This window comes from Nyctereutes procyonoides, unplaced genomic scaffold (assembly GCF_905146905.1).
Source record: "Nyctereutes procyonoides isolate TBG_1078 unplaced genomic scaffold, NYPRO_anot_genome, whole genome shotgun sequence".
Classification (NCBI taxonomy): Eukaryota; Metazoa; Chordata; class Mammalia; order Carnivora; family Canidae; genus Nyctereutes; species Nyctereutes procyonoides.
Genome location: NW_026575125.1, coordinates 5397921 through 5421935, shown reverse-complemented (window position 1 = coordinate 5421935; position 24015 = coordinate 5397921).

Sequence of the window (24015 nt, the reverse complement as noted above, 5' to 3'; positions counted from 1 at the left end):
CATCTATCTATCTATCTATCATCTATCTATCTATCTATTTATTTATTTATTTATTGAGAGAGAATCCCAAGCAGACTTCCCGCTGAGCTCAGAGCCTGAATTGATATACAACCTCCTGGCCGTCGCCAGTGGTGGGAGAGTCATGTCTTCATGTGCCCTGTAAATCATTCCTGTGACCTTCCAAGGCAAGGTCAACAGTGGTGCCAGAGGAGGAAGTATATTGGTCTTGACCTTGGGTGGGAGGGTCCTGGGCTCTACTGTCAGGCTCCCCAGCACAGTGAACAATATTGGATGGTGCCAACCCTAAAGATGGTGGCTGTGGCCACCCCACCGTCCTGAGTCCTCATGCCAGCTGCCTGAGCCACTGTCACCCAGTGAAGTGACCTCAGCCCAGACTCCTCCCGCCTTCAATGCGCCCACTCCCCGGGGCCCTGGTCCACTCCATAGTCTGACACTTCACTATCAGCGGTGTGGCCGCCATGCCTCCAACTGGTTCTTCCCTCCTCATCCTCCACCCTCCCAAGCACTCCTTCAAAACACTTCAAACTCGGCTCCTTGTCCAAGTCTTTTCCTCCACGAGCTACACCGTGGGGTCTACACGTTGTTAGGGTCGGTAGGACCCCACGTCACAGACTCCAACCCCAACAAATATTTTTTCATATTGTTTTCTTTGGGGAGACACTTTCACACAGCTTAGGGGTCTTAGGAACATGACTTTGTTACAACTTGGACAAGACCTTTACTCAGTCCACCAGCTAACAGAACAGGTCACGTCAGGAGAGGTAGGTGTGGGTGATGGAGGAAACCTTAAACAGTAGGGACTGGGTCCCTTCTTGTGCCCTAGCACGTGGACACTGCCTGTCCCTTCCGTGCCTCGGCTTTCCAATTCCAAGCAAGGATTTCGCCACTTCATGGTTACTTGGAAGTTGGGTTGACCGTGTAGGGGTGCTCCGAAAACTCCACAAAGAGTGTGTGTGTGCACGTGCACGCGTGCATCTGGATTTGCCAGGTGACGGGGCTGGAACGTCGGTCCCAACGCAGAGCCCGTCGTGCCTCAAGGCCTGGCTGTATCTGCTCCGGGCCCTTCCCGCATCTCGGGAGTGACACTGGGCTGTGGGCTCAATGGGGAGACTCGACGGCTCGAGTGACGTTTTCACAGTGACAGGATCTGAGCGCCAGGTGATACCGTCAGGAGCTCACGAAACCAGATGACGACTGAAAACAATCAGAATTCAGAGGTGACAGGCAGGTGGGCGCAGGAGTGCATGGACGCATGACACCGCCCGCGGCCCAGGCTTGTCTGCATAGCAGTTAGGGTCCCATGTCCGACTCTGATGCCCCCCGCGCCTTAGCCTGAGGACGGGCCCACACTGGCGGCGATGCCCCGGGGCGTCATGTGCGACATCGCACCCCGAAGCAGGCGAGTGAGAGTGGCGTCTGTCACTGTACCACCGGGTGGTATCACACTTATCACGCTTCGATGGAAGCCCACGCCCTTGGGGCCTTCAATCTCTTTGGCAGAAGTCCTCTTTCCTTTTTTTTTTTTTTATTTTTTGAGTAAATTGTAGATTTGCACGCGATTGTAAGAAATAATAGACATTACCAGCATCGACCTTTGTCCAGTTCTACCAACAGTGACATTTTCCATAAACGACAGTCCGACAGCAGTGGCTGGAAGTGGGCATGGGTACCGGCCACAGAGCGTCCTCTCACCTCCCTGGCTCTACCTGCACGTGTGTGACACAATTGTATGTGATTGTAGGTCATGTGCACGTGCCAGTGTGTTTGAAGCACATCTCAAAGACACCCTCACTTAAATTAATTTTGAGGAAGTATTGTGTATTTTTGCACATTACCCTGAGGCCGAATGCCATTTGCCTTATGCTGACTTTAAGGATACGGCCGCAGGACTGATCAGCTCCATGTGCGTTCCACACTGCCTCGAACTGCAGTCCATGGATTGTATTCTGAAGTGGCTACACGTCTGGCAAGTTTGTCCAAGAAAACCTGCCTTGTCCGATGAAGCTAAATTTAAGTGTGATTAAGATCTGTAGATTTGCAAAGTCATTCCACGGACTAACAGTAATCCGGGTGCATAGCTGTGGCCTGGAGTGGATGTGAGGAAGGAAGAAAAGGAAAGTGACCCTCGTTATTCTTTAGAATGGTAAACGCTGCCCAAGGAGGGAAGAGATTGCAGTTTCAGATCCACGTACCACTTAGACTGAGTTTTGAATGATCGCCTCTGGTTCTTAGCATGACCCCGGGTCACTTGCTCCCCAAACTGGCTGCCGACTAGATCCCCCGGGGAGCTCTGAAGAAGGCCAGTGTCTCGGGTGCCTTCAGATCTGGGGTGAAGCGCGTACAACAGGGCGCTCGAAAACGTCCCCAGCTAATTCCAGAATGCACCTGGTGCGGAGAAGCCTCTTCTGCGACGGGGGGATAGGAGTGAATGATAAATGGCATAAGCATTCCTGCTCACAGGGCAAGAACCTCAGCGTCACACTGAAGCATCACCTTCCGACTGCACCACAGTGAGGTTTCCTCGGCGTACTTTATGCTTCCCTGCGTGACACACAGACACGGGCACAGACGGTGGGCGTGCTTGTGAACACAGGCGTGTAGACACATGCAGGTACGCACAGACGTCACACACTCAGTCCTCTGGGAATTTATCGTGGGGAATACGGATAAAACATACGGTAGTCAAACACAGTGTGGACATCCTAGCGTGTTGTCAGTGGCGATTACCGTCTTTCCTGGCCCGGTGAAATGGCTTTCCGAGGCGCAGCTTGCAAGTGATTTACATGTAGTCACAGAGCCAGTTAGAATCGATCTGTCACTGCACGTCCAGCAGACTGTGAACGATCCAAAACGGATTCTGATTGACCTTTTTGTCCAGTATCTCCTTCCTCGTCTCAAACGATGACCCATCAAATGCAGCTGGGATCACTAGGAATAATGGAAGCCACCCCTCATTTCTTTGTTGACCCTCTGGGGCCCTCTGGGTCTCGCACTGGGTCGATCACAAGGCCCTCTCCGGGGTTTACGAGGGAAGCAGCTCCTGGGACTCAGCCCTAGAGCCAACACTTACTGAGGGCCAGCTCACGGTCGGTACCTGGCTGCCTGTGCTCTTTGCACGAGCTTATTCACATCTGCGACCATCCTAAGAGGGATGGTGGGTGGCATCCTAACACTGAGGAGAGTGAGACACAAGTTGTTATGTCAGCCCAGGATGAGGTAGCTGGCGAGTGACAAAGTCTCAAGATTAAGCCAGGCCATGAGGATCAGGCCCGGGTCCTTGTGCTCAACCACCAAAGTCTCCTGCCTGCCAGCCTGTCCTCCATAAGCTCAAGTTACAAAAGGAACGATGTAGAACGTGGCAGGTAGGACGATCCTAAGCTCCCCTTGTCCCACGGATTCAACTATATGACACCCACGTCAGGGTAAATAACCCAGAAAGTGACCCAAAGACTCTCCACAACTAAGAGAAGAGGCCACATCAAAGAGGGTAGGAAGGGTGGAGATGCATTCAGGAATGAAACTGGTCCACAGGACTATCTGCAGTCGAGGGGTGGGGTGGGGGGACACTGAGGCACAGAGAAGGCAGAGGAGCAGAAGCCACAGCATGCACCCCAGCATGGGAGACCCACATGTGGGAAACAAATCCCCATTACATTTGGCTTTGAAAACCAGAGGAGCTTGACTCTCATGTTCTTTCCTTTGATGATTTTAAAGAGAGAGAGAGAGGGAGCGTGAGTAGCGGGAGCTGCAGGCAGAGGGAGAGGCAGGCTCCCCACTGAGCAGGGATCCCGACGTGGGGCTCGATCCCAGTACCCTGAGATCATGACCTGAGCCGAAGGCAGGCACTTTTCTGCCTGAGCCACCAGGCACCCCGAATTCTCACATTCTGACGATGAGTGGGACTTAAACACCTGGAACTTTACAAATCTGCCAGGTGGGCTCTGGGAGAGCCGGAGGGCAACAGGAAACTGTCTCTGCCCATAAACAGGCAACACAACAAACAACACTGTTGAGTAGACCACAGAAGCAGCAGTTTGACAAACACCTGCAGAATCCTGGAGGGAGATGTGTTTACTCTCAGAGCGTAAGACAGAAGGGCACAGATCGTTGGGAGACTTCTCCAAGAACAAAGGAGCCGGTGGGCACCATTCCCACCACTAAACCAGCCCTACGAGAAATGTTAAAGGCGTAGTCTTGAATGGACAGGAAAGGCCGTTAGCAGTAGGAAAGTAGGTGCATGAATGCAGTAAAATTAAGGATATCTATAAAAATCAGTCAAGGGATTCACAAAACAAAAGGATAGAAACTGTGACATCACATGGGCGCCTTGGGTGGCTCAGTCAGTTGTGTGTCTGACTCTTCATTTTGGCTCAGGTCATGATCTCAGGGTTGTGAGATCGAGCCCGGCACTGGACATGATGCCTGCTTAGGATTCTCTCTCTTCGTCTCCCTTGGCCCCTCCCCTCCCCCTACTCCCACTCTCTCTCAAAAAAATAAAAAAAAATAATAAAAATAAAATTTTAAAGTGTGACACCATATACTTAAAACATGGAGGGTAGGACCACAGAATGGGTATAAACATAAGCAACCACCTACATAATGTAGGCTGCTTTATGCTCAAGATGTTATCTATAAAGCTAAGGGTAATCACAAATCAAAAACCAGTAACAGATACACAAAAAATAAAAAGAAATGAATCCACGAGTGCCACTACAGAAAGCCAATAACCATGAGAAAAGAGAGCAAGAAAAGAAAGGGACACCGAAAACTATAAAAACAACCATAAGGCAATTTTTTAAAAAATGCAAAAACTATCATAAATAATCTCACCTTACAACTAAAGGAGTTAGATAAAGAACAAAGAAAACCCAAAACCAACAGAAGAAAGAAAATAATAAGGATTACAGCAAAAATAAACAAAATAGAAACTAAGAAAACAACAAGAAGAACCACAGGCCAGTATCTCAGGATTTCTGATAAACATAGGATGCAAAAGTCCTCAACAAAATATTAGCAACAAAATCTACTCTGCCTCTCTCTCTCTGTCTCTCATTAATAAATAAATAAAATCTTAAAAACAAAAGGTGGGGGGGGGGGGAGGATCCCTGGGTGGCTCAGCAGTTTAGCGCCTGCCTTCAGCCCAGGGTGTGATCCTGGAGTCCTGGTATGGAGTCCCACGTCGGGCTCCCAGCATGGAGCCCGCTTTTCCCTCTGCCTGTGTCCCTGCCTCTCTCTCATGAATAAATAAAATCTTTAAAAAAAAAAAAACAAAAAAGCAAAAATAAAATATTAGCAACAAAATCCAACAATACATTAAAAATTTTATTCACCATGCCCAAGTGGGATTTATTCCTGAGATTCAAGAGAGGTTCAGTATTCACAAATTAATCGTATAATAACAAAGGAAGTATAAAAACCTTATGATCATTTCAATAGCTGTAGAAAAAGCATTTGACAAAATACAACATCCATTTATGATAAAACCAGTAGGTTTAGAGGGAACACACCTCAACATAATAAAAGTCATCTATGAAAAACACAGCTAACATTACACTCAGTGGTGAAGAACTGAGAGCTTTTCTCCTAAGATCAGGAACAAGACAAGGATGTCCACTCTCACTATTTTTATTCAACAGAGTACTGGAAGTCCTAGCCACTGCACTCAGACAGGAAAAAGAAATAAAAGGTATCTAGATTGGTAAGGAAGAAGTGAAAAAAGTTTTTAAGATGATTTATTTGAGAGAGAGAGAAAGAGATCAAGAGAGGGAAAGCAAGGGATCCCTAGGTGGCTCAGCTGTGCCTGCCTTTGGCCCAGGGCATGATCCTGGAGACCTGGGATCGAGTCCCGTGTCGGGCTCCCTGGGTGGAGCCTGCTTCTCCCTCTGCCTGTGTCTCTGCCTCTCTCTCTCTCTCTCTCTCTCTCTGTCTTTCATGTAAATATTTAAAAAAAAAACTTTAAAAAAAAGGGGGGCATCCCAGGTGGCTCAGCAGTTTAGTGCTGCCTTCAGCCCAGGGCGTGATCCTGGAGATCTGGGATCGAGTCCCACGTCGGGCTCTCTGCATCTCTCTGTGTCTCTCATGGATAAATAAATAAAATCTTTAAAAATAAATAAACGAGAGGGAGGGCACAAGGTGTGGAGGAGGAGCAGAGGGAGAGAGAGAGAATCCCTAGCAGACTCCCCACTGAGCACAGAGCCTGATGCAGGGCTTGATCTCACAGCCCTGAGATCATGACCTGAGCCAAAATCAAGAGTGGGATGTGTAATGAACTGAGCCACCTCGGTGCTCAGGGAAAAAGTAAAACTTTCACTCTCTGCAGATGACATGATACTACACAGAGAAAACTCTAAAGAATCCTCCAATAAAATACTAGAAGTAATGAAAGAATTCAGTAACGTTGCATGATTCAAACTCAATATACAGAAATCCATTTCATTTCTCTACATTAATAATGAAGGAACAGAAAGAGAAATCATGAAAACAGTCCCATTTGCAGTTGCATCAAAAATATAAAATACCTAGGAATAAACTTAAGCAAGGAAGTGATGGTTTGTATTCTAAAAACTATAAAACACTGATTAAAGAAATTGAAGATGACACAAACAAATGGAAAGATATTCCACGCTCACGGGCTGGAAGAACAAATACTATTAAAATAGCCATACTACCCAAAGCAATCTGCAGATTTAATGAAATTCCTATCAGAATACCAGCAGCATTTTTCAGAGTTCAATCTTACGATTTTCATGAAACCACAAAAGACCCCGAATTGCCAAAGCCATCTTGAAAAAGAACAGGGGCACCTGGGTGGCTCAGTCAGTGGAGCGTTGGCCTTCAGCTTAGGTCATGATCCCAGGGTCCTGGGAGTGAGCTCTGCCCTGGGCTCCCTGCCCAGCAGGGAGTCTGCTTCTCCCTCTCCCTCTGCTGGTCCCCCTTCTTGTGCTCTCTCTTTCTCTGTCAAATAAATAAAATCTTAAAAAAAAAAAAAAGAACAAACCAGGTGGAATCACAATCCCAGATTTCAAGATATTCTATGAAGCTGTAGTAACCATAACAATGTGATACTAGCACAGACACAGATGCACAGATCAGCAGAACAGAACAGAGAGCCCAGAAATAAACCGACAATTATATAGTCATTAATCTTTGACAAAAGAGACAAGAACGTGCAATGGGAAAAATACAATCTCTTCAACAAATGTTGTTGGAAAACTGCACAGCTACATGCAGAAGAATGAATAAGACCTTCTTATAACCCACACAAAATAAACTCAAAGTGGATGAAGAATCTAAATATAAGATCTGAAACCGTAAAACTCCATGAACAGAGCACAATCATCTTTCTGACACGGACTGTAGCAGCATATTTCTAGAAATAGTGTCCTGAGGCAAGGGAAACAAAAGCAAAAATAAACTATTGGGACAACATCAAAATAGAAATCTTCTGCAGAGCAAAGGAAACCATCAACAAAACTAAAAACTAAAAAGAGTGGGAGAAGATATTTGCAAATGACATCTCTGATAGAGGGTTAGTATCCAAAATATATAAACATATAATTGAACATCAAAAAATCCCCCAAGTAATCCAATTAGAAATGAGAAGACAAGAACAGACATTTCCTCAAAGAAAACATACAGATGGCCAACAGACACATGAAAAGATGCGCGACGTCACTCATCATCAGCGAAATGCAAATCAAAACCGTGAAGAGCTATCACCCCACACCTGTCAGAATGGCTAAAATCAACAAAAGAGGAAACAACAGGTGTTGGCGAGTATGTGGAGAAAAAAGGAGCCCTCGCGCACTCTTGGTGGGAATGCAAACTGGTGCCGCCACTACGGAGGGCGGTGTGGGGGGTCCTTAGAAAAAATGAAAATGGAGCTGCCATCTGATCCAGTGATTCCACTAATGGGTATCTATCCAAAGAATACAAAAACACTGATTTGGACAGGTATACGCACCTCTGCCTCTAACGCAGCGTTATCTACAATTGCCAAATTACGGGAACAAGCCAAGCGTCCACTGATAGGCTGCATGGAGGACGAAGATGCGGTATCTATATGCAATGGAATATTAGTCACCATAACAAAGAATGAAATCTTGCCATTTGCAGAGACATGGATGGATCTAGAGGATATAATGCTAAGTAAAATAAGTCAGTCCCAGACAAATGTCATATGATTTCAGTCATATGTGGAGTTTGAAAAATATAACAAATGAACGAAAGAAATAGATGAATCAAAACAACAGACTCTTGGCTCTAGAGAGCAAACTGGTGGTTCCTCGAGGGGAGTGGCCGGGGATGGGGGAGCGGGCGACGGCGATGAAGAGCACGCTGGGACGAGCACTGAGTCCTGTACAGAATTGTTGAATCACCAAACTGCACACCTGAGACCAATACGACACAGCACGTTGACTGCGCTGGAATTGAAACTTTAAAACAAGGCACTACTATGTAGCCTGTAAGTGAGCACAGTTGTGTGTGTGTAACACTGACGTGCGTGTAACACTATGGATCTATGGACGAAATGTGCAGGATTCTGAGTGGATACGATACTAAGCGCATTTATTTGTGTTTAGGTGGAGATCAAGTTCAACGTCCATGTGACTGGCTGCGAAGACAAGTCTGCTTGGTTGACACTGTTATGTTGTTGGGGTTACAGCTCACGGACCCCATGCGCTCTGGGTGGCGGCACTCTTAGAGCTGCTGAACCGACTCCCGCGGGGCCTCCCCGCCTTCTCCAGTCTCCGTGCACAACCGAACAGCCCCCAGTTGGCCCACAACCTAGCTTTTCTCGAAGTAGGACTTGGGCATGTGCACTGATGACGATGTGGGAAACGCTGAACATCTCCTACAGAATCTTTCCCTGTTTTCTCTCCTCCATCCCTTATGCAGATGGGTCAGAAATCGTAATTGTTATGTAACGTAGGGCGTTATCCTTACTCTAGTTTCTGGGTATATCTGGGAGACCTTAGGACTTTTGAGGACTTAGTCAAGACTTGAAGAAAAGCGCGGTGTGTAGATACACCCCCGTTTTGGCTGCGGTGATGCAGCGCGCCCGGTTGGCTAAGATTTGCGTGGTCCACACTTGTTACTACTTCCTGTCAAAAGGCCCATCGGATGGTAAATAGGAAGTTGAGGCTGGAGGGCTTACGAAGCCAACTACTCAGCAGCCCCTTTTGCAGGTGGGGCTCGCGAAGCGCCCTGGTCCGCCCGCCAGGAGGAGAGGGGCCGGTGCGCGGGGCTCCCAGCTGTGCAGAGCGCTCGCTGCCCAACGGCTCCACTCAGCCTGCGAGGTGAGAGATGCATTTGGGGAACATTTCACATGGGCAAATGTTTCTCAGTTTTGCTTTTTTTTTTTTTTTTACTATACCTGTACAGAGATTAGTGGTTACTGTCAAATGATGAATGTAAATATCATTAATTATTAATTAATGACCCGGCGCCCGACACGCAGGAGCTCAATCCCCAGCCGGGCCCACGTGGGACACAGCCACCGGGCCCAGCCGTGTGCTCCCGGGGGTCACCCAGGGTGCATCTGACAATTCCGTGTGCTCACTCATTCAGGAATTATTCCCCAAGAAGAATAAGAATAACACTTTTTTTTTTTTTTTGGAGAAAGCCAAAGTCTGTGCCTCTCCTTTGGTGGATACACTTCACCCATCTATTTGAAATTTGTACAGATTCCCCCTTACCTTGCTCAAACTCTGGTGTTAGCGATTCCACGGCCTTCCAGACCTTCCTTTCCAACCTAGGGAATTGGAGAACTAGAGGGGACTAGTGACCTCTCTCTCTCCCCCCAACCCCCATTCGGTTCCCTCTCTCTCCCTCTGCAGCAAAGCCTTTGGTGCTTGGCTGCCATAAAGTCTGCAAAGACAGCCTGTGTCCTCGACTCCCCAGATCCAGAACACCTGAAGGGAGGCCAATCCTGGGGTCTGTTTCCTTGTCTGGTCCTCACCCTCCTGGGGGCTGCCTGCAGGCTTGGCAGCGGGGCTCCCCACCCCTCATGCCCGAGCCAGCCGTGGGGCGCTGAGGGCTCCTCAGCCCGCCTTACTATTGCCATCTCACCGCCTGGCTGCTCCACTGAATGGCTCCAGTATCTACACCGGGCCCATCCAAATAATCCAGGATAATTGCCCTATTGTCAAGTCAGCTGATGAGCAACTTTAATCCTTTTTTTAAAAGATTTTATTTATTTATTCATGAGAGGCACACAGAGAGAGGCAGAGACACAGGCAGAAGGAGAAGCAGGCTTCCTGCAGGGAGCCCGACGTGGGACTTGATCCCGGGACCCCAGGATTGTGCCCTGGCCTGAAGGCGACGCTCAACCACCGAGCCACCCAGGTGCCTTGAGCAAGCTTAATCCTATCTTCAATTTCAATTCTCCCTTGCTACATGAGGCGGCATTCACAGATTCCAGGGATTCGGATGTGGGCGTGTCTGGGAAGCCACTGATGCCCTTCGCTAGAACCAGAATATGTTCTCAGATGAAATCATTCACATAGTAGACAAACATAAACTTGATATAAAAATTTCCCATTTCTTACTCCCTAGCTCAGCTACTGGGAGCTGATCATTACTGATGTTCCCTATACCCGTTATCTTCCCTGTTATGCTTCTACAGAGTGAAACCTCTTCTATTTTTTATGACAATTCAATCAAACCACATGCATTATTCTCCAACCTGCCTTCTTCTCTATTAATGTCTTATTGATCTTTTCACAACCACACACATAAATCCAGCCGTTCTTTGTAATTAGAATGTTACTGATTGGAAAACCGTAAACTATATGAGCATTTACATATGGATGGAGTCTGACACCCCCAATTTGTCACTATGTTCTTATTCATATATATGTCTTTGTACATATGTCTGTGTTCATGGACAGATGCCCATCCCACAATGTGTGTATATGTTACTATGTGTCTTTATATTTAAATATACATGTATTTATAAACTATACATTTATTTAAAATTATATTTAAATATGAATACATATATATATAATCTCCTTATACACATATCTGTACATAGATATGCAGATATTTTTGGAATGGACATTTAAAACAGATTCCAGAATATGTGCAATTTATAAGTTGATACAGTCCTGCCACTATTTTCTGTGACATCCCATTTCCCCACCTCTGTGTCAACACTGTCTAGTGTAACTTTTCCAAAATGTCCATATGTCGGCTAGCAAATAATATCTAAGGTTGCTTCCTTTTTATTTCCTGTCTTAGAAGAGAGTGCCAGCAATTACGGATCTACTCTCTGGTGATTTATTGTTTATGTCCAGTTGTGCTATGTGCCAACTGTTTTTCCCTGTTTACAATTTTTTACATAGAAATAAAGGAAGCAAGCCTGGAACTGTGCAAACAGTCTCTACAAGGACCAGCACCACCCCAAAGTGACTCCTGCTCTGGGGAGAGGGGAAGATAAGCACACACATCATCGAAATGTGGCCTAAGGAGTGGGCTGGGGAGACACTGGGTCTGCCCACAGGCCTTGCCCAAAAACAAGAGCTTCTTTGGGAATAAAACAGGGAATGTGCCTTGCATTTGGTGCTATTGCATCTCTGACAAATGCTCAGTCTAACTCAATTTGAGCCCAAGACAGGCCAAGACTGGCCCATGAACAGGGACCAAATGACCTACCACGGGTAGAGAGCCATTGCAGATGCCTGGACTATAGGTAAAAGTGGCTCAGCCACTAGACGAGGGTGCATGCAACATGCCTAGGAGATACCCCTGAAGCACCTGGTTCTGGTGAACAAGGGACACTGCACTGCAGGGCACAGGACCTCTTCTACACAAGGACACTGCCGTCAAGAGCAGGAGATGTAGCTGACTTTCCTAATGCAGAAACAGACCCAGAGAGGCAGACAAAATGAGGACGTGGAGGATTTTGTCCCACATGAAAGAATAGGACAACATCACAGCAAAAGAGCCAAACAGAGGTAAGTAATATGCCTGCAAGAGAATTTAAAGTTATGGTCAAACAAATACTCACTGGATGTGAGAAAAGAGTGGAGGATCCCAGTGAGAATTTCAAGGAAGAAGCAGAAAACAAACCCAATCAGAGATGAAAGACTCAGTAACTGAAAAGAGAAATACATGAGATGGAATGAACAGGCAAGTAGAGGAAGCAGAAGAAAGAAGCAGCAACCTGGAGGACAGGGTGATGGGAAGTCATCATGCTGAATGTCAGAAATAAGTAAGAGTTCTGAAAAATGAGAACAGACTCAGGGAACATGGTGACAGCATCAAGCAAATAACATTTGCATTACAGGGATCACAGAAGAAGTAGAGCAAGGGAAGGAGGCAGAAAATGTATTTGATGAAATAATACCTGAAAGCTTCCTGAATCTGGGGAAAGACACAGAAATCTAGATCAAGGCAGCATGGAGAGCCCCCAACAAAGCCAACCCAAGGACGTCCACACCAAGACACACAGCAATTAAATGGCAGAGCAGTGATGAGGACAGAACTTCTGAAGCATCAAGAGAAAAGAAAACACTTATGTAGAAAGTAAACCCGATAAAGCTATCAGTGGATTTTTCCGAGGAAATATGCAGTCACGAAAGGGCTCATGATATATTCCAAGTACTGAAAGAAAAAAACTTTGCACCCAAGAATACTATATTCAGCAAGGCTATCATTCAGAGTAGAATGAGAGATAAAAGGGTTTCGCAGACAAACAAAAGTTAAGGGAATTCATGACCACTAAAGCAACCTTACAAGAGATGTTAATGGGAACTTTTGATTGGAAAGGAAAGAATATAAGTAGGAGTAAGAAAAGTAGGAAGCACAAAAGCAGTAAAATTAAGTATATTGATAAAAAACAGTCAAGGGATTCATAAAATAAGAGGATGTAAAGTATGACATCCTATACCTAACACATGGGAGGAGTGGAGTAAAGAATGGATTAAAACCTACCCATCAGGGGCAGCCCGGTGGCTCAGCGGTTTAGCGCCACCTTTGGCCCAGGGTGTGATCAGGAGACCGGGGATCGAGTCCCACATCAGGCTCCCTGCATGGAGCCTACTTGTCCCTCTGCCTGTCTCTCTCTCTCTCTCTCTCTCTCTCTCTCTCTCTCTCTCTCTCTCTCTCATAAATAAATAAAATCTTAAAAAAAATAAAACCTACCCATCAGCCTCAGCAATCAGACAACACAAAGAAATAAAGGGCTTCAAATCGGCAAGGAAGAAGTAAAACTTTCACTATTTGCAGATGACCTGAAAACCCAAAAGACCACAAAAAACTGCTAGAATTGATACAAAAATTTATTGAAGTCACAGGATACAAAATCAATGTAAAAAAGTCTGTTGCATTTCTAACACCAATAATGGACCAGCAGAAAGAGAAATTAAGAAACCAGTCTCATTTACAACTGTATGCAAAACAATGGGATACTTGGGAATAAACCTAATCAAAGACTTGAAGACCTAAACTCTGAAAACTATAAAATACTGGCGAAAGAAATTGAAGATGACACAAACATATGGAAAGACATTCCATGCTTGCAGATTGGGAGAACAAATATCGTTAATATGTCCACATCACCCAAAGCAATCTGCAACTTTAAAGCAATTCCAATCAAAATACTAACAGCATTTTTCACAGAACTAGAACAAATACTCCTACAATCTTTATGAAACCACAAAAGACCCCAAATAGCCAAAGCAACCCTGAGAAAGAAGAACAAAATTGGAGGTATCACAATTCAGATTCAAGATATACTGCAAAGCTGTAGTCATCAAAACAGTGGTACTGGCACAAAGATAGACACAAAGATCAATGGGAACAGGATAGAAACCCCAGAAATGAACTCACAATTATATGGGCAAATAATCTTTGACAAAGCAGGAAAGAATACCCAGGGGTAAAAAGGCAGTCTCTTGAACAAACGGTGTTGGGGAAACAGAACAGCTACAGGCAAAAGAATGAACTTGACTACTTACACCACCCACAAACATAAACTCAAAATGGATGAAAGACCTAAATGTAAGATCTGAAACCATAAAAACCCTAGAGGAGAGTACAAGCAATAATTTCTCTGACATCAGCTGGAGCTACATTTTCCTAGATGTGTCTTTTGAGGCAAGGAAACAAAAGCAAAAATAAACTATTGGAAGTGCATCAAAATAAAAAGCTTCTGCATAACAAAGGAAACCATCCACAAAACTAAAAGACAACTTACTGGATGGAACAAGATATTTGCAAATGACATATCTGCTGAAGGGTTAGTATCCAAAATATATAGAGAACGTAAACAACTCAACACTCAAAACCAGATAATCCTATTACAAATGGGCAGAACGTGATGAGACATTTCTCCAAAGAAGACATCCCAAGGGCCAACAGACACATGGAAAGATGCTCAATGTCACTCAACATCAAATAAATGCAAAACTACGAGTTCTCACACCTGTCAGAATGGCTAAAATCAACCACACAAGAAACAAATGTTGGTGAGGATGTGGAGAAAAAGGAACCCTGTGCACTGTTGGTGGGAATATAAACTAGTACAGCCACTTTACAACAACAGTATGGAGGTTCCTGAAAAAACTAAAGACAGAACTGCCATATGATCCAGTAATTCCACTATTGGATATTTGCCTAGGGAAAACAAAACAAAACAAAAAAAAACCCCTCTAATTCGAAAAAGCTTTATGCACCTTATGTTTACTACAGCATTATTTTCAACAGCCTAGACATGGAAGCAAGTAAATGCCCACCAGTGGATGAATGGATAAGGAAAATGTGGTGTGTATACACATAATGGAATATAACACAGTTATAAAAAAAAATATAAGATTGTGCCATTCAAAACAACAAAGATGGACTTAGTGGCCGTTATGCTAAGTGGTACAAATCAGACTGGGAAAGATAAATACTATAATATTTCATTCATAAATGGAATCTTTTAAAACAGGAATAAAAAGCAAAGAGCATAATCAGAACTCTACTACAGAGAACTGATGGATATGGGGCGCGTTTGGACAAAATCAGTGAAGGGGAGACGTAGTACAGGCCTCCAGTTCTAAAATGAGTGAGTCGCAAGAATAAAAAGCAGAGCATAAGGAATACAGTAAACCATCTTGTGATAGTGATGTAATGGGGCAGACAGTAGCTACACTTGTGGTGAACGCAGCACAATGCACACACTTGTCACATCACTAAGCTGTACTTGAAACTAATGTAGCATCGTACGTCAACTATACTCTAATAAAAAAAAAAAATGGGCCCGTTCCAAGTGCCAGGGATTAGAATGAGGATGTAGGTCAAATTCAGGTGGAGGCATTGGGGAGTAGATGTGTGAGTGATGTAATGGGACTGCGGATTTGGGGTATTTTTGTAGCAAGAGTGGAAGGGAACCTTCAGACAAAACGAGTACCTGTGGTTTGTTTGGGGGAGGGTTGATTGGATAATTTAACTAAATATCTGAAAGATATTTCTCTATTTCTTCAGCCCCTTTGCAATTTCAAATGAGGCAGGATGGATGTGGGTGACTATTCTAAAGTAGCTACGGCCCATTTTTATAAAGTGAACGCAACTCTATGTTTAGACTAGTTTCCCCGTCTGACATGGGGCACCCCTTGTGTCTGAAATAGGGCGTGATTAGAGGCAGTTCTTTTGGTGATTTCAGAAAATCCCAGAGCAGGAGGTTAAGAACTGTTTCTTAAAGATTACAAAGAACACCAGGGAGGCTCCTCTGAACCATATAAATCTAGTAGCTTCACGGAGAGGGGCTGAAACCCTGGGGAAGCTGGGCTTGGCTTTCACAGACTCCAGCAAGCACAACGGTGGGCTCCCATCACTTGTTGTTCACTTATTCCAACTAGTAGAGATTTCAGGACCTTGCATCTTCAGTTTGTTGGTATTTATTACTCTGCAAATTATAAGCATGCATGACTGTATTCATGTACTATTTCCTTGTAAAACCAACAACTAAGAAAAAGAATGAGGGGAAGCCCTGGTGGTGCAGCGGTTTAGCACTGCCTGTGGCCCAGGGTGTGATCCTGGAGACCCAGGATCGAGTCCCAAGTCGGGCTCTCTGCATGGAGTCTGCTTCTCCCTCTGCCTGTGTCTCTGCCTCTCTCTCTCTCTCTCTGTGTCTCTATGAATAAATTTAAAAAATCTAAAAAAAAAAAAAAAGAAAAAGAATGAGGTTAACATATTATAAGGCAAATATATTTTCCATGTATTTTTATGTATAAATGATGCATATTCACTTATTCTCATTAAAACATATATTATTTCTAATATCCAACTGTCTTGCCCATTATGATGGGTTAGTAATACAATTAATGATTATTTCAATACGTAATACGTACGCAGGGAAGGCTCGTAGCTCATCATATTGTATGTGAATTCACGTATCAGATAATGCTCTTGATGACTTCAGATCTGGCAGGTGGTTGCTTGTCTGAAGATGGTCACTGTATGGACCCCATAAAATGGCCTCAAAATGAGAAATTTGTACTGAGATTAAACAGGAGAAGAGATAGCTATGCTCTTATCTGGCTCTCTAGGACTTGATTTATGGATGCATATTTTCAATCCACGATTTTTTACAGGACAATTTTAAACTACATGTCGATATGTGTGGGCTAGATTAGTTAAACGTACATGAAATAATCGTGGAATCTACTTAACTGTGCGTATGTCACATCATGCTAAAAGTTGGCAGTTAAGGAAAAGCCTGCTCTGGGCTCCTCCATGCTGTACAAACTCCCAGCCTACCCTCAGGATATCTTGCATTCCAAGCACATGACACATCCCATTTGTCATGTGAGGAGTCAACACCACGCCAACTGTCATGAATCAATACATCTTAATCACTCTCTGAATTACGCAGGTAGACATAAATATCAGTGTAAGTTCCCGTACTTTCTTCCTACATCCAAAAGGGTTGTTTTATGGATCCCACCCTCTGCTGAAGACCATCAGATGTGTCAACAACCACTGGAGTACAGCCAGACTGGGGCTGCCTGTGGAATTACCTCCAGAAGGGAATTATAAAAACAAACAAACAAAAAAACTTCTTTTACACTTTGTAATCCACTTTGTGGATGGAAGGACACTTCTTAGGGCACCAAGGAAGGAAGTACACTTTTGTAGCATTTTCTTTTCCACGGTGTGTATCAACTGCAGTATATGGACTTGAGAGTTATCTAGGGTGGGCCTTACTCTGGTTACACAATCCTCCAGCCACTTACACAAGGAAATAAGCATTCAAGAAATGTTTAATGAATTAATAAATGTAAGGTGAATCAAGGATTTATGAGGAGATAAAAGAGGTTTTGCCTGAATTCTTACATAACCCACACTGGGATTCCAACGTTCAAGATGGCGGCCACCAGCATCCACCCTGGGGAGTGGGAGCTGGTTATCGCTGAGCTTGGTGCTGGGACGTATTGAGGTGTCTCCTCCACCTGATATTCAAACACACCACACAGCAGCAAAAACCTTTGCTGTGTGCAGAAAGCTGTTCCTTGGTCATCTTTTTCTTCTTCTATCCTGAACCGCTATGGAGAGCCTACTAAGGAGAGAGATTTCTTTTTTTTTTTTTTTTTAAAGATTTTATTTATTTATTCATGACAGACAGAGAGAGAGAGAGAGAGAGGCAGAGACACAGGCAGAGGGAGAAGCAGGCTCCATGCAGGAAGCCCGACATGGGACTCGACCCCGGGGTCTCCTCGATCACACTCTGGGCTGAAGGCAGCATGCCACCCAGGCTGTCCCAGTCAACACATTTTAAATATTTTTTTTAAATTTTTATTTATTTATGATAGGCACACAGTGAGAGAGAGAGAGGCAGAGACACAGGCAGAGGGAGAAGCAGGCTCCATGCACCGGGAGCCCGACGTGGGATTCGATCCCGGGTCTCCAGGATCGCGCCCTGGGCCAAAGGCAGGCGCCAAACCACTGCGCCACCCAGGGATCCCCAGGAGAGAGATTTCTTAGTGACTCCCAAGGACACCAATAAAGATTTAAGAATGACAGAGCCCACTGCTCTCTCCCTCTGCTGTCCCCCTGCCTCTTCAGGGTGGAACTGGTGCCACATGTGTCCAGCAACATTTGAGGGAACCCTGATTTTCTCTGTGGCCCAAGAAAAGCAGAGGAAGCAATGAAGACAGAGAACAAAAATCATGTTAATTTGAAGGTAGACATAGGAGGTTAAAGATCAGGAGACAGACTACAGGAAAAGTAATGAGAGCTTATTGTGAAGGACAAGGTTTAATTTCTCTCTTCTCAGTCTTTCATTGTTCGTAAAGTCGTATAAATATATAATATTTACCTAGATATCTGTGTATCTCTATATATCTATACCTCTCTCTATATTTATACCCTTAAACCTACCTATCTGTATACAAATATATCTCTATGTCTTCTTTTAAAAAACTAAATTTGCTACAGGACTGCTTTGACAAGGATTGATTTATACTGTCTCAGTCTTTTATTGTTAATAATATAGCAGATATATCTGTATCTTTTTTTTTAAACTAAATCTTCCAGAAGGTTGTTTTGATAAACATTAGACAAAAATGAAGAGGAGTAAAATACTGGTTTCTGGAAAACTATACCCTTTCTCCATGAGTGGCATGTTTATTCGACTGCTATCTGTACACTGCAGTAACTTATTTTGCAATTCATTGTTTAACTCGAAAACCAGCCACAATAAACAATCCTGATACCTTGTTTGACTGAAGGACTCAATGTTTTTCATTTATCACTGTAAAACCAAGGACAGTTTTATAAGTTCTTTGGATATGGTGGTTACATGTGGAATAATTTGTCCTAAGTAGAAATAAATCCTCGCTAGTTTTTCACTGCAAGTGCTCTATTGTTTAAATATACTTATTTTACTTTTGAAGCCATGATAGATACAGATACAAGCTACCCAACCAAACACAAAGGTTGGAATTATGCACCAAGGGAATTCACAGCATTAAAAACTCCCAACTTCTTTTTGCTGGCTTTTTTTTTTTTTTCTTTTACTTCATGAGAGACACACACAGAGAGAGGCAGAGACACAGGCAGAGAGGGAAGCAGGCTTCATGCAGGGAGCCTGATGTGGGACTTGATCCCGGGACTCCAGGATCATGCCCTGGGCTGAAGGCAGGTGCTTAACCGTTAAGCCACCCAGGCGTCTCTTTTTGCTGGGTTTTATGTAAGGAGAAGGCATTGGTTCTATTTTCCTGCAAAATTTCCTGGAATGACTTACAACACCATCATTGCCAATCCATCACATAGAACCTGTGTTCCTTTCACCTCTCAGTTCTTGGGAGCGTCCATATTAGAACCATGTCGATGGCAGCATCAGATTTGCACAGTGAGGGCAGGCATGTGCAAACAAGTGCTACCAGGTGACGTGCCCTAAGGTTGTCATCTGAGATGGACTACGAGTCCTGCCTTGGAAGACTGCCTGCTTATAGCAATAGCTCTATTTTAAGCAATGCTTTGCAGTCCAACCCATCTTATTTAACCTTCATCAAATGGGTGTATGCAACACCAAAAGGTCCCGATAACTATCTAAGTGCTCTGTTGATGGAAGCCACCTGATGTTCTGATAACTGCCCTTAATGACTTCAGTAAATTTCACTTTGAAATCCTTGGTCAACCCCAAGCCCCTGATCAATCATACAGAAACACAAGCTGTCAAAGGCAAATGCTGGCCACATACTGGGAAAGTGAGATGTCCTTTTTGAGTGTCTTTCAAATCCTGATTTTGGCAGGCATATATTTTGGGTCTATGTCTATGAACAGATTTTTTTTTTCATACTCAGAACATAAAACTTAGTAATGCATAAAAGCCTTCTGAGGTATCCTGATGTTGTTTAGCAAGTTGACATGAATCTATGCCAGACGTCGGCTGAAACTGGCTGGTATCAGGCAAGGATTCTTAGACTCTAAGAACACATCTATTAAACACATCGTGTGGTTTCTCTCCTAGATAGCAACATGAAGTAATAATTAATAAAATGAACATCTCTTGCCATGTCTTCTTGTGCAAAATTTAAACACATATTGTAAGGGTGGTCATTTAAGTTTTTTTAAAGAAACAATTATGAATGTGATTCTTTGTGTAAAAAATATAGGTAATTTATCTGAAATAATTTACACCTCTAGGGTTTTTTTTTTTCCTTTTTAAGATTTTCTTTCTTTATTCATGAGAGACACAGAGGCAGAGGCAGAGACACAGGCAGAGGGAGAAGCAGGCTCCTTGTGGGGAACCTGATGTGGGACTCAATCCCAGGACCCCAGTATCACGACCTAAGCCAAAGGCAGATGGTCAACCACTGAACCCCCCAGGCCTTTATGCATTTTGGAGGAATTTATTATTAACTGTAAATAATACATATATTATATATGACATATATAATATATATGCAATTCCTATATAATAATATACATATAAGATTCATATATACATATGAATCTTGTGGATTAAATTTTAGGAAAACAAATATTATATTGAGGTACCATGGGATAGCTAACATTTCTCACTATGTTCACTGGCTGTTGGTCAAGGGAGAATGCAAGTAGAGTCTATCAGCTTCCCTTACTAACCAGCAGTCACTATGACCAACAAGATACAAGATGGTTGAACACTTAAAAAAAAAAAAAAGATGGTTGAACACTAAGGGAGCACTGATTCATATGTCAATATATGTCACTTGAAAGATGCCAGAAAACTGATGTTTCTTGCAGTTCTTTTGTTGTCGTTGTTTCATCTGTACACCTTTAAAGTACTATACTGAAATTTTTTTTTCAGCAAGTGCTTCATGCTGTATTTAAATGTCTGGCATAAAACCATAATCTCTTTTTCATGACAAATCCAACCTCCTTCATGTGATGGAATACTGAGAAGTTCTCTGCAGCTACAGAAAGGACAGGACACCCAAGCTGGGATTCCTAGGGTTGTCTCATGTTTAGGGAATGTTTCAGGCAGAAGGAGTTATTGTTTGATCAGTTTTTAAATAAAATATCTAGGAATAAACTTAACCAGGAGGTGAAAGACCTGTACTCTGAAAACTATAAAACACTGATGAAAGAAATTGGAGATGACAAAAACACGTGGAAAGACATTCCATCCTCACAGATTAGAAGAACAAATATTGTTAAAATGTTCATAGTACCCAAAGCAATCTACATATTTAGTGCAATCCCCATCAAACTCCCACCAGCACTTTTCACAGAACTAGAATAAACAAACCTCAGATATGTATGGAACCACAAAAAACCCCAACAGCTAAAGTAATCCTGGGAAAGGAGAAAAAAACTGGTGGTATCACAATCTCAGATTTCAAGATATTCTACAAAAAAAAAAAAAAAAGATATTCTACAAAGCAGTATTCATCAAAACAGTATGGCATGGGCACAAAAGTAGACATGCAGAATAGAGAGCCCAGAAATAAACCCACCATTACAAGGTCAATTAATCTAAAACAAAGGATGGCAAGGATATCCAGTGGGAAAAAGACAGTCTCCTCAACAAATGGTGTTGGGTAAACTGAACAGCTACATGCAAAAGAATGAATGGGACCACTTTTTTTTTTAAGATTTTATTTATTTATTCATGAGAGACATAGAGAGAGGGACAAAGACATAGGCAGAGGGAGCAGGCTTCCTGTGGGGAGCCTGATGCGGGACTCGATCCCAGACCTCAGGATCACGACCTGAGCCAAAGGCAGATGCTCAACCACTGAGCCACCCAGGGGCCCCAGAACCACTTTCTTATACCACACACAAAGATAAACTCAAAATAGATTAAAGAGTTAAATGTCAGTCTTGAAACCATAAAAATCCTAGGAGAGCACAGGCAGTATTTCCCTGATGCTGGCTATAGCAATATACGTCTCCTGAGGCAAGGGAAACAAAAGCAAAAATAAACTATTGGGACTACAGCAAAATAAAAAATTTCTGCACAGTAAAGGAAACCATCAACAAAATTAAAGACTATCTACTGAATGGGACAAGATATTTGCAAATGACATATCCAATAAACGTTAGTATCCTAAATATATAAAGAGCTAATGCAACAGAACACCCAGAAAACAAATGACCCAATTAAAAAAATGGGCAGAGGGATCCCTGGGTGGCGCAGCGGTTTGGCGCCTGCCTTTGGCCCAGGGCGCGATCCTGGAGACCAGGGATCGAATCCCACATCAGGCTCCCGGTGCATGGAGCCTGCTTCTCCCTCTGCCTGTGTCTCTGCCTCTCCTCTCTCTCTCTCTCTCTCTGTGACTATCATAAATAAATTAAAAAAAATTTAAAAAAATAAATAAATAAAAACTTTTAAAAAAAATGGGCAGAAGACATGAACAGACATTTCTCCAAGTAAGACCTATGGATGGCCAACAGACACACTAAAAGATGCTCAACATCACTCATCATCAGGAAACGCAAATCAAAACCACAATGAGATATCCCCTCACACCTGTCAGAATGGCTAAAATCAAAAACACAGGAAACAGGTATTGGTGAGGATGTGGAGAAAAGGGAGCACTTGTGCACTGTTGGTGGGAATGCAAGCTGTGGAGCCTCTGGAAAACACTGTGGAGGTTCCTCCAAGTTAAAAATAGAACTACCCTATAATCCAGCAATGGCACTACGGGTATTTACCCAAAGAGCATAAAACCACTAATTTGAAAAGATATATGCCCGCCTATGTTTATTGCAGTGTTATCTACAACAGCCAAGCTATGGAAGCAGCCGGTGCGCACTGATGGATGACTGGCTAAAGATGAAATGGTGTGGGAGGGGATGGAGCTGAGTGGCAGGCAGAGCACAGGCCTCGCATGTGTGAGGCCCTTGGTTTGGTCCTGTCACCTCCAGGCCTGACTTTCTTCTCAGCTTTGTTACACAAATCAGCATACTATTTGTTTTAATTGGAGAGAAGATATTTATGGTGAATGAAAATACAGTCAGGTGTCAAACATAAACATATAAAAAGCCTTCTTCCTGCCCATAATAATCACATTCATTTATTATTTGCTGGCAATTATGAAGGTTTCTTTTTTGTTTGTATAAACTCTAATTTTTATTACATTTTTAAAATTTTTTATGGTTTTATTTATTTGAGAGAGGGAGCACAAGCGAGGTGACGGTCAGAGGGAGGAACAGGCTCCCCGCTGAACAGGGAGCCCAACGTGGGACTCGAACTCGGGACCCTGGGATCATGACTTGAGCCAAAGGCAGACACCTAACCAACTGAACCACCCAGGCACCCCTAAGGTTTTTAAAAGTTTTTTTCAAGTTTATTATTTAAGTAATCTCTACACATGATGTAGAGCTTAAACTCACAACCCTGAGATCAAGAGTCACATGTGCTTCCAACTAAACCATTCAGGGGCCCCTCAAGGTTTCAGGGATATATATATATGTATATATATATATATATATATATACATATATATATATATTTTTTTTTTTTGGTATCAGGGATTCTTAAAATTAGTATTTCATTACAGTTGTGTCAGTGTTAGTTCACTAATTTTTGCCAGGACTATTACTGATCAAGCAAATAAATTCAGCAGTCATTTGAAGGGAAAAAAAAATATATATATATACCCACACATATGCTTATTTATATTTATATGATGGAATATTTTACATACAATGGAGTATTACTTGGCCATAAGAATAAAATCTTGCCATTTCCAACAACCTGGATTTAGCTGGAGGGTATGATACTCAGTGAAACAGGATGCCTGGGTGGTTCGGTTGGTTAAGCATGTCCTATCACTCAGGTCATGATCGTGGGGTCCTGGGATCCAGGCCCATGTCGGGCTCCCTGCTCAGAGAGGAGTGTACTCCTCCCACCTCTGCTGTTACCTCTGCTTGTGTTCTCTGGCTCTTGCTCTCCATCAAATAGACAAATCAAATCTTTAAAAAAAATACTAAGTGAAATAAGTCAGGAAATATGATTTCACTCATATGTGCAATTTAAGAAACAAAACAAAAGAATAAAGGAGAAAAGAG